This window comes from Tachypleus tridentatus, unplaced genomic scaffold, assembly GCF_004210375.1.
Source record: "Tachypleus tridentatus isolate NWPU-2018 unplaced genomic scaffold, ASM421037v1 Hic_cluster_2, whole genome shotgun sequence".
Lineage (NCBI taxonomy): Eukaryota > Metazoa > Arthropoda > Merostomata > Xiphosura > Limulidae > Tachypleus > Tachypleus tridentatus.
In genome coordinates this window covers 26,579,018-26,587,504 of record NW_027467782.1, presented here as the reverse complement: position 1 = coordinate 26,587,504, position 8,487 = coordinate 26,579,018, and the positions used below count along the sequence as shown (strand labels likewise).

At 32.2% G+C, this 8,487-nt stretch overlaps 1 long non-coding RNA gene across 1 annotated transcript; it reads left to right on the top strand.

The window, feature by feature from the left end:
* The first annotated feature begins 486 nt into the window (after positions 1-486).
* LOC143242939 (uncharacterized) lies at positions 487-5,619 on the top strand. Its single transcript, XR_013023477.1, has 4 exons — positions 487-782; positions 1,104-1,268; positions 3,389-3,535; positions 5,422-5,619. It is a non-coding gene; the product is annotated as an uncharacterized LOC143242939 (long non-coding RNA).
* Positions 5,620-8,487: the final 2,868 nt, after the last annotated feature.

Here is an 8,487-nt window from a genome sequence, read left to right as displayed (position 1 = left end):
GCTCTTTGACTAACCAGTAGTTAATACTTTAATGTCAAAGATGGTGGAGGAAAACGACTCTTTATCTTTAACTTATGTCCTCTTGAAATTGTGAATATCAACAAAATAATGGAAACCATAATGACGTCACTGGCTTTTTGTATAAATCAAATTTCAGGAAAGTTTGACTTTCTACTGCGATTGCGTCGTAGAATTATAGAAATGGTAGTTATCTTCTAACTTTTCAGAAACCATACATGCTTTGTAATATATTTTAGCCACAGCATAGCCACACGTAGAATGACCTGATATTTTTTTGGTACAAACGTTTTGCTCAGTTCCGTCATCTCCTGACCGATTTGACATTTAATAACGGTTTCTGATTCAGAAGACGAAGGAACCCTATCGATTGGTGCATTTTATCACGTCCACAATTTTACAGGTTAATTTACTCCAATTCTGCCTTTAAAGAATATCAATTTGAGAACAGACAAGTAAATATTCCAATACGCGAGCTTGTGTTTTGGTATTGATAAACCACAACATTGTATTAACAAAAATGTTTTTACTAGTAGCATTTATGGAACATTTAAGTTTTACATTTTAACACTACGGCTTGACCTTCGGCTCCTCTACACTAGTGGACAGTACGTACATCAGCTTACCACTGCAAGCTGCTGTGGAACTTCCGGTTTGTGTAATGCTCCCTCTAACGGTAAACTTTGTGAAACGGAAACTAACCATCATAGTATCTTTCCTAGTTACTTGTGTTTCCTATGTTCTGGAGATTGCTGTTCCGCAAGGTGTGTGTAAAGCAAAGTGTCCTGCAATTCTTTGTTTTTATCATAATTATAATTTTACTAGAGTTATGATGCTTTCAGTTATGTTGAGTGTAACAAACTAAAATGAATTACAAATCAGTGTTTGCTTAAAAGCAAAATATTTAGTCACGTATTAATATTCATTGAATTTACGTTCCTGAAGTAACATTTAACAGCTATAAACTTGTTAGGTTAAGTTTGTTTGTTTGTTTTTTAAGGTATCGTATCTGTATTTAATTTCTTATTGTAGTTTTACTGGTAATTTTGTTATTGGCGTTTTAAATATGTATTTACTTTGTACAGATATGATAAATTTTCCGATGATGGATAAAATGTCCATATCCACAGCTGCTGGCATCTATTTCGTGACTGAAGAAGTATATCCCTCTCCTATTCGAACTGTGGTGGTTGGTACTTCTATTCTTCGTTCGATGATAGGAGCAGCAATCTCTATTTATTCGTGAACTGGTGAGTTAAAACAAACTTGTATTTTGATAAACATTTGTTTACCAGAGTATGTATTGCCACTCGCCAGACATTGTTTTATATTGATGTATGAACACTGACCGCTTAAGGTTGGTGTACGAACACATCTTAATGTTAAATTTCACACAAAATCAAAAGGGACCATTATGTGGATAAAAGCAAATAAATAAATAAAAACATGTAATAAGTGTTTAAATTATAACTAGAATATAGTCGACCCTTAGCACAGCCGTATCAGTATATATTTTCTATAAATAAATTTAGTAAAAACTTGTATATAAACTGCTGTATTAGTAAACGTATCAAACAGCTTAAACTCGGATGTTAAAACAATTTTAACAAGGTAAACTCCTTTATGTACATAGTAAAATCTTCCAATAAGTAACACCACCTGCACTCTAACCAGTAGTGGGTAGGATACAATCTCGTTTAAATGTTGTAAACACAACTGTTTTGTAACAAAAAAAAATTATTTTCATGACCTTGGCCGCACTCATTATCTATCAGTTCAACTGATAACAACAAACCCATTCGAGGTAAAAATGAATCTCAAGATTGTTTGTACAAAATGTAGAAATTTTAAAATTTCGAAGCGTTGTCTTCTAATTTATTTAATAGTTTTGTGTTGTTATTATGGGTATTAAAAATCTTGTTACAGTTCTAACGGGTATGCAAACACCACAAGCTGTATATCTGTCTATGCCATTCTATTACAACTATTAGTAATTTAGGTACTTATATCAAGATTACTTGTTAGTTTTATTTTCAACTTTTGTTTGTTCAACATTCCTTTCCATACCATCAGATTACAAAACTTTCTCTCTCTCTTTCTTTCTCTTCTCTCTCTCTCTCTCTCAATGAGAAGTATACAAAACTGCTGCATGCACAGTACCTCCTGGGAACCTGAGTGGCCCAGATTCAAATTCTTGAATTTGGGGATGGAATATTTCGGCGGATATAACTCCTGATAGACCATCCTGGAGTTTTTCACTAAACAAATAAAAACAATGAAGAGAAATAACACTACAAAATGTATTTACCGAGAGGAATTATCTGGCTACGTTTTCCATGCCCACTGCTATAAAACGGTAAGTGTACGGATTTACAACGTTAAAAATAGTGTTTCGATTCCCCTCAGTGGGCTAGCAGATAACCGGATGTGGCTCTCTTATAAGAAAACCACAAAGCACGTTTGTCATGCATTAGTATTAAAAACGTTAACCTTTGATTAACAATATCCTATAATAAACACTGACAGGTATCAAACACAACTACATTACTATACTTTGTGTACCAACCGACTTGCATTATCTGACGTTATCTTAGTATTAACAATCGCTTGGGAAACTTTTTTCGTTTATTTTTCATAGGACTTAACCAATGCCTTTCCATCTTACCAAGGGTGCGTAAAACATCATTTTTAATAACCGTCTAAAATACTGTTAAAAATATGAAATATCGTATTGAGTGGCAGGAAGAAAACCTATTTCAAAATATCACTAATTACTTAAATTTCAAACTAGACATTACATTTTTGAAACTGAAACTTTCACCCATTATGTTTCATAGGAATGCAATAACAGACTATAATAAATAATAGTATTAAATATATTATTTCCCTGATTCATAAATATGAAATAAACTATTTTAATTTGTTGTAAAGTACAATGTACCCTGATGTTGCATGTAACGAAATTATACACCATAGCCAAGGTAATTTGTACAGAACCTGAAATGTATGGTAAAAGCTTTTAAACACAATCAAGTGTTTACAATAGGATTATTTGACAGTTTGTAAGAACGTGCTTATATCCCTTCAATACGTCACTAAGAAATATTGCTGTAAAAGTATAGCCTTAAAGACAAAAGTCCCTGTCACGTGATCAGTGGAAGGTTTGTTTGGAACCCTAAAAACTTTGTTTTGATATTTGTGGTGGGCACGAAACGAATATCCTATTGTATATGTTTAACAAAACAAATGCAAAGATTGAAAATTTATTGTTTGTAAAATAACGTTAAATATTTTTTTTGAAACTTTCATTTATTTCTTTTATAAAATTTAATACTAAGTTGAGTTTAGTGGTTCTGTTTCATTCTTTCAGAAAAATACATGCACGTCGCTGTACCTTCACTAATCTTTGTCAATAGTAGCAAACATTAGTCTTCTTTATACCTGAAACATTTAACAGCCAACTTCAATACAATACTGGAGATAGAGAACCAAGAGGGCTTCTTTCTAATACAGATTTGTAAGTAAACCGTGACAGTGATAAAGGATTAAAAAACAATTTTTCTACTTCTTGACAACTTTTTACTAAACTCAAAATCCCTTTTTACTTCTAATATTCAGTTCTAGAACATTCGTGATAAGTTTATTCCATCTGATTGTTTATCGGTAAGATTGAAATCTCGTAACACTAAATTAAAAGATTCGACTGCTGTGGTGAACACAACTCGTATGGCAATTTGTGCAAATTTGCTCTTGAGGAAAGCAAAACAAAGCCAAATAAGGTATAAATGAATAATATTGACTACAATAACAATCTTTACAATAGAAAATATCTGAGTTTTATATTTACACCATTTCGACTAATACCATCGATACTATGCGTCGAAACGTAATTTTTGTTTAAAAAAACTAACTTGCTCATTGTGGTATTTTGTTAATCAATTACTAAGTTCAGTAGGTTTAAACACACTTTATAAAAAAAAAAGTGTATCTTTTTAATCTATATATTTCAACAAATAAATTTGAACTGTTTAAGATTATTTCATTATTAAAACAGTTTTTAGCGTTTTAGTTTAACAAATCTTCCAATGTACTCATATAAAATATTTGCAGAAAATGTTTTTTACTACTTCTGTCAGCTGTATTGTAATAAGGAGAATGTTTCTGTCACGTCATTTAGCATTCTTTCTTGATTGGTTGAAGATAAAAAGTAAAACCTGTTACCAGTTGTCAAAAAAATTTAAAAATAAACGTTGGAAAAATATTTTACCAGAAAAGAAAAACAAAATTTTAATCTTTCCAAGATGCCCTAAGTATTCTGTGCTAAAACCACAACTAATATATTTTGTGCCCTTGTGGATCAGCTGTCAATCTGAAGGCTTACAAAGCCCAAAATCTGGATTTCTATACAAGTGGTGCGCACAGTACAGATAATAATTGAGCAGTTTTGTGGTTACAAGAAATAAAGTAAAAATACGTTTAATGTTATGTTTTGTGAGCTCATTTACAAAGTGAAGACTGTTTCCAACGATAACATGTTTTAGTGGGTATAATGTAGATTTTTCTTGGGAAACTAATTATGAAATGGTTTATTAGTCGTTTACCCTCCGAGTTTCGACGGGAGTGGTTACAAAGTGCCAATAAGATTACCCAAACACAATGGATAGTTGTCAGACTTGCTTATAGAGTCTACTATCAGTGTTTCTTCTCTACCCCCTTCCCAGATCCTGTGTACATGAAGTTTGATACTGTGCTTAACTTCTCGCTCAGAAGCTGTTGAAACCAAACATACCTTACGTGCACAAGTACTAATGCCACGTTTTAATACCCAAAGGGTTGTGTTTCGCATGCTAGCCCTACTTATGGTTAAATGTAAAATAATTAGATATTGTAGGGAAGCTTAACTGACACATTGGAGTCTCTGTTAATCAAGAAGGGTCCTAAACTCTACAGATATTTTGTGCTAGTTAAATCTAACATAGGTGCGAGTTAACTTAAAATATTTATTCCTCATTTTTAAAGTTTTAAAGAAGGCTTTTAATTAGTGTATAATTATGAGAAAACAAAGTATTTTAAGGTGTGATTGTATTATTCAGTCGCAGAAAGATGCTAGTTCTTTCAAAGTATTGGCTTATTATCATTTAGTTAAACACAGATTCAAACTCTCTTAAAAGATGCGACTTTTTACTAAAAGAAACATTTAAAATGTAGAGTATTTAAGAGCAAATCGAATACGCACGAATGATAACTTCCGAACCTTCGATGTAAGTGGAAAAGCGCCATCTATCATGTTTGAATTATAACCAAGAAATATGTTTGAAAATGTTCTTTAAAGCTATTATAGTATCTTGCTATTTCTGTGTTTTTTAATAAATGTCAATGCCTTATTCAAATCTTTTCTTACAGATTGGTCAAATATCATGTAGAAGGTTCAGTTGAAGAGATCTGAGCTTCAACAAACAGTAGCAGAATGAAAATAGAGGAATTAAAATCAATACAAACTTGTATTGTTAACAGTATATTAAAACTAAGTATTAAGGCTTACTGTGACGTTTCCAATATTTATTTAGCAGGTACTTGGAGAGAAATATTTTATGTAGAATAAAAAAACAACAACTCTATACCGAAGAATAGATTCGTGGTTCGAGCCCCACTGAGGGTGCATATTTATATTGTACTTACAGTGAATTTAATTGAGCAAAAAAATTGTAGCATGTATTTATGCAGCGGTAGAAGCATTATAAAAGTGACTGTCAAATAACATTGAGTGAGAGTCGCCCATAGCATGATGTTGATTAGCTTTTATTCCCCTTCATTTTATCATTTCTAATTCATGAATGGCAAGAAAACTTAGCCCCTGAGCAGCTTTGGGGAAATTCAATTAGGAAGAAACGGGTAAAAATCGTTGTAAATTATATGAATAGTAAACTACTGCTGCTACATACAAATAAAAACTGAAAACGGAAATATCGTTTGTCTATCTTCACACTGGCCACTTCTTGGAACGAATTCCGGATTTTAGCACCACAATTCTGTAATACCGACATTGTCTTTGTACATTTCTCTTTCCGTGATAGTGACTTTTAATTTTGGTTTTTCGCTAATGTGTTTGCTAAGTTTTTAACCTGATTGTAAACTCGTTTATCCATTAACAAAGTACAACGTTTTTAAACATGGAAATAGTTGTTCCTTGGGGGGTGGGAGTTTGTAGTGTTTTTATACTTCTACACGTTTATATGTACACTTCTGTTTACATAAACAAAATACTCGATTTTCACCTTTTTCCTACCATTTTTTAAAGAGTTTTCGAAGTTTCACAATGAAAGTCCACAGTACCGTACGATGTTAAGTACTTCCTTCAATATTCAAGTGAATTCTTAACACTAGATATACACCAATCACCGAATTTAGTGTTAACAATTTAAGACAGACGAAACTAGGTGTTGGGACTGAGCTTTCCAATTCATATCATTAATTTAATTATTGCATCAGCAACTTTTTTGTTGCTATGACGTTTGACCCTAAAATTACTGACTTGTTTGCGTACCGTTAACTACTGCGGTTTTTTATGGTCTGTAGCGTGATGTTAATAAATTTTTGTGAAATCTATATAATCGGAGATAACTACCTATATCACATTCTCAATATTAACGTTTCGTTCTGAGTCTAAGTTTCATTTGTTCGCGAGAAAACTAAATGTTATGTACATGTGATATCGTTTAATGTAACTTAAATCGGGAAAATATCACAGTATAAAAATATTTTTTATATATGTATACACGTAAATGTTTCCCCATTGATTTGTTTTCAGTTAAGTACAAAATGGACTCTCTGTACTCTGCCCCCCCCACGAATGTCAAAACTGGCTTAAGATCACAAAGGTATAGCTTTGCTACTGAGAAAGATTTCTTTTAAACTTAAGATACAAGAATCGAGTAAAATCATTTATTGGAGAAACCACAAAGACCCTCCCTCAAGAATGAGACAAAAGAAACAATTTCAATTTTGCTTGGTCTCTGTAAAGTACAAATACTTTACTATTTCATACCAAAGTATATAAATATCTAATACCCCAGGTCTGCTGTAAATAGCACACGTCTACAGCTTTTTTCTTGTCAATACATTGTACATTTGGTGTAGTGATCTCTCCAAAGTTCACTGAGATTGGTTCCCTCGTAGTAATGTATATCTTACTGTTTTATAGGAACAATTAAGCCTTTACATTCATCAAAGTCGACACCGTATCTACTCTGCTGCTGACTGTAGGTGAAGAATATAGCCTAAAAACTTCACACGTCTTTTGTATATCAACCACTTTTATTATAAACAGTGTCAGTTTATCTTGCACTATAAGTGTCAACCATACGACCCTATTGGATCATAAGAGGTTAGACTGGCCTATCACACTGAATAACCTTCAATGTATAACTTTGATTTTACACGTTTGGTATTTGTGATTTCTCTTCTTGGAGCCACACTGCTCTAGAAATAGGTTGTCCGTAGACATAGCTTAAAATGGTGAGTGAAGCCAATCGCATTAGTAAACAATCAATATGGGATTGACATGAATAAACCTCCTTCTAGGTGCTTCAGACATGTTAAGGAAAGATAGATAGGGATAGCACACGAAAACAACATTAAGTCTTTTTACCTAATAAAATTCTTTAGACTTATAAAATTTAGACTTTTTTTTTTTTTAAAGACACGAGACTCCAAAGACGTGCAGTTAACTATGAACTGGTCATCGCTGTTAAGAAGTTAAAGTGGTTTGACAATTTTAAAATAAAATATAACAAAGAGGAAGAACTGTAAACATGTTTATTTAACTGTTTACACCGTTACTGAAATACACAAAGAACATACAACCGGTAAAACTAAAATGTATTATATACCAGGTTCATTTCATATTCTAGTTGAGATGTTTCTTTTACTATACTTCTTTACAGAAATTCTAGATCTGGCTAATAAATAGTAAGTTTCTAAACACTAGAACGCAGTGATACGTTAATAGATATACATTGCAATGAACTTGTTTCTCTAATGAAGGATAAACCTTATTATATTTTCTTCTGGGTTTAATACACTGTAGCAGGAAGAATAATTAACTTACAACTTGTGTTTCTAATTAGAGAGAGAAGAAGATTTAGTTTAAACCTAATAAGTTTTATTACCATAGTTATACAGTCTCACTAATTGTTCTTAACGTTTAATACAAAAGATGCCAACGTGAATAATAAGTTATCAGTGGAAGTAGTGAAGAACTTGTAGGTCAATCCCGCAATAAGTGTATGGTCTCTACCATTACTGTGTCTTAAATTTTGTAAAGAAGGTTTATACCCATCCATTACTCCATGCTTTCAGTTGGAAGCTAGTATCTGTTAATTTAATTCCATAAAGTTTTAAAATCAACAGTTTCTATTTGTATGTATGCATGCACAACTGGCTCTCTGTTCTCTGCCTACCACTAGTATA